The 3,176-nt window shown below is 32.3% G+C and overlaps 1 protein-coding gene across 1 annotated transcript in view; it reads left to right on the top strand.

The window, feature by feature from the left end:
- LOC136809494 (prolyl 3-hydroxylase OGFOD1-like) overlaps nt 1-3,176 on the top strand; it is a 629,446-nt gene that overhangs the window by 309,253 nt on the left and 317,017 nt on the right. The gene's annotated exons all lie outside the window — the stretch shown is intronic.

Below are 3,176 nucleotides of genomic sequence, written 5' to 3'. Positions count from 1 at the left end.
AAAGTGCTTTCACAAGTCTTCTTGGATTTTTTTGGGTAATCTAAAAGCCAGAATTTAAGTTCCTTTATTCTTTCTCCCTGATTTTGTGAGTATTTTTCTTATTATTCTAGATATATCATATCTCTCTCTTTCTCTTTTTGAATGCCTTTTTTTGTGTCTGTCAGTTTGCCATGGCCCCTTCTTTTCAAATGTCACAAATTGAAAATTTCAATTTATTCCAAGACCATAATGGATGGCATGGGGTAAAAACAATGGTGAATAAGCTTTTTCAACTAAATTTAGTTTACTTGAGGCTGTTAGTTAGGAATTTGAATGTCTCCAAGCTTGAAAACCTGCAATTTTTTCATTATTTCAATATTTTTTTAAAAAGAAAACATATGGATTGGAGGGTGATGGTGGAGTTTTTCAGCTGGATACAAAAACTACGGGAAATGCATGTTTGGATTTTGTACCCTATGCTGCACGCAAGCACTTAAGCCAAAATCCCGCAAAGGCGGGGCAAAAATCAGTTTTTTGAAGTGAAAAATTGATGTTTGTAAGTACACTTTATAGTTTTGATTCCCATTGAAAAATCATATTCTGGTTTTCATGTTATTAGATGCTGTTTTAGAGCTTTAGAGCTAGCCTATTTGGTGGGTCCAAAAAATGAATGACCAATCTGGTCCTAATACAAACGACTGATTTAAATTCAGACAAAATGATCAAATCTGAACTTGATCAAATCGAATTAGATTCATTTATTGTTTTGAAATTGAGCAAGTTTCAAATAAGTAGGTACCCCCTCTATTTTTGAAATTCTCTATACTTTAGCCTCCACTGATGCAAGTTACCCGACTTCACGGTACAACTGAGGCATCAGGTGATAGATACTTTAGGCGTACAAACTTTTGCGAGCAGAAACTTTCGCGAGCAGATTTTTGCAAATTTTGGCCCTAAGTAACACCTGTACTTTGGATATAACATATGTAACATACCAATGACATTGAAAAGATAACTTCTATTATACATGCATGATTTATGTGTAATATATAATTTAAGTATTACAGGTTTGTGTTATACACGACGCAGAATGCAAAAACACGTGGTAGGCATGTGGATAGATTTTGACCTTTAAGGTCAAAGATCAGGTTCCAGATCAATAAAATACATTCAGAATCATATTTCTAACGATTACGATTGTTTTCAAACATTTTCTTTGTTTTTTACATCATATTAAAGCTGACCTGTCAGCACTGAACTGCGTGCTGTCTCCTGTGTTTCGAACCAACCGTAAATATGTTGTGAACTTCCTGATTTTTCGTCCTCGTGAAAGTTTTTGCTCGCAAAAGTTTGTACGCTTAAAGTAATATGTTGAATATAAATATATGTTTGAAGTTTAGATAAAAATGAAAATAAGAAAAAAACAATTTGAAAGGTTTTTCTACAGACAACCTATCCAAGAAGTTCATCAGGTGATAACCAAGAATGCCAGCACCTCGTTCCTCATCTGTTGCTCATTTAAATGCTAATAGAAGAATAACACCTTCAGTGCCATCACCAAAACGACCAACTTCCAGAAGAATCCCTACATCTTATAGTCAGCCAAATTTACAAGAGTATGGTCAATCATTAGCAGTAGCAACAACAAGTAATAAGGAAACTGTCAAAAAAAAAGTGAAAAAGAAGAAAAAGAAAGCTGCGTTGGTAGCAAATTTGGCACAGACACGATACAGTCTAGGTGAGTATGGGTTCTATATACAGTTGACTCTCTCTCTAATTCGATCTTCAGGGCACAGAATAATTTCTTAGATGTAGAGAAAGATTCGAAAAAAAGCATGTGAACAAAATTCCCCATTTTGGGCTTAAAGCTTAAGTTGCTTAGCGCGCTAGTTTTCTATCAGTATGTCGTATTACATGTTACAAATGGATATAAATAAATTATAATATTAGTAATATTAGTAATATTATCATATTATCATATTTTTGCTTATTGCTTTTGGGTTGAGGGCTACTGTTTTCTAGAAAAAACTTTTTCTTTTACAAGATATAAATAGATTGAAAAGTTTAGTTTTTTTAAACCTCCTTTTCAGAAATTTTGAAATTTTACTGATCATTTACTTTTTCAGTCAAACAAGTTTGTTCAGATTATGGGTTTGTTATCAGTGATCACTCAAGTACTGATGCGTAAGTTAATAAACATCATAAGTTCTTTTTAATCGATTTTCTTAGCGTTAAAATTCTCAATTAATTTTAGGAGATTAATTATGAATTTGAAGCATCATTTAAGTTGGTTATTACTATTGACTTCCAAGCTTGATAGCCACTTATTTCCCATCCAGAGCATCCGCGCGTGGTTTACACAAACGCTGGATTGAAAGTAAAATCTATCTCCAGATTTCCAAAAATGCAGTCCCTCAAAAACAAAAGAACCGCTAGATAAAATCCGTCGTCGTGATTGGAGCGTGTTCTGGATGGGAAAAAAGTGGCTTCACTTTTTCTTTCCTGGGAAAGGTTAAAAATTCTACTCTAGCCCTTCGGGCTTTAAACTCAATGATTATTACCATATAGTCCATCTAGTAAACTAAACTAAATTTTCGCTAAACATACCGTGTAGTGTACAAAATTTTGGATTTAACTAGATACCACCCTTTTTTTGTTTTACGTTTAAATTTACCAAAATAGGGTCATTGTTCAAACCTATCAAATTTAGTGCATCAAAAAATAATGTAATTTATTACTAAACTGTGCTAAATGTACATAAAAATATTTAAAAAAATTTAAAAAATTAGAAAAATTCTGAGATTGTGAAGATTTTTTCGAAAATTTTCTGAAAAAAAAAATCTTTTTTCCAAAATTGTTTTAAACAAATGCTCCATTTGGCTGATTTTAGACAAATCTAAGATAAAAATTTCAGGTATTTCAGACTCACCAGGTTTGTTTTAATATGCAGCTTTTTCTTACCCCCAGGTTTCATATGTATTTCTTTTTTTTTGGGACTAAGACATAACATCAAAAGTTAAGGATGAGCTGGCACTAATGTTGTTTCTGTTGTTACTACAATATAGAGTTAGACAAGGAAAATTACGTTAAGTGAGGGCTTTTCTAAGCAATGTTGCCTGACGTCAAGTGTAAGACTACATAAAAACAGTTACAGAAAACATTTATTTTATTTTAAGCTTTCTCTCTTTTTTAGAAAA

The sequence above is a fragment of the Clytia hemisphaerica genome, unplaced genomic scaffold (assembly GCF_902728285.1).
Source record: "Clytia hemisphaerica strain Z4C2 unplaced genomic scaffold, Clytia hemisphaerica genome assembly, whole genome shotgun sequence".
In the NCBI taxonomy this organism is placed as follows: domain Eukaryota; kingdom Metazoa; phylum Cnidaria; class Hydrozoa; order Leptothecata; family Clytiidae; genus Clytia; species Clytia hemisphaerica.
This window is presented reverse-complemented; position numbering and strand designations above follow the sequence as displayed.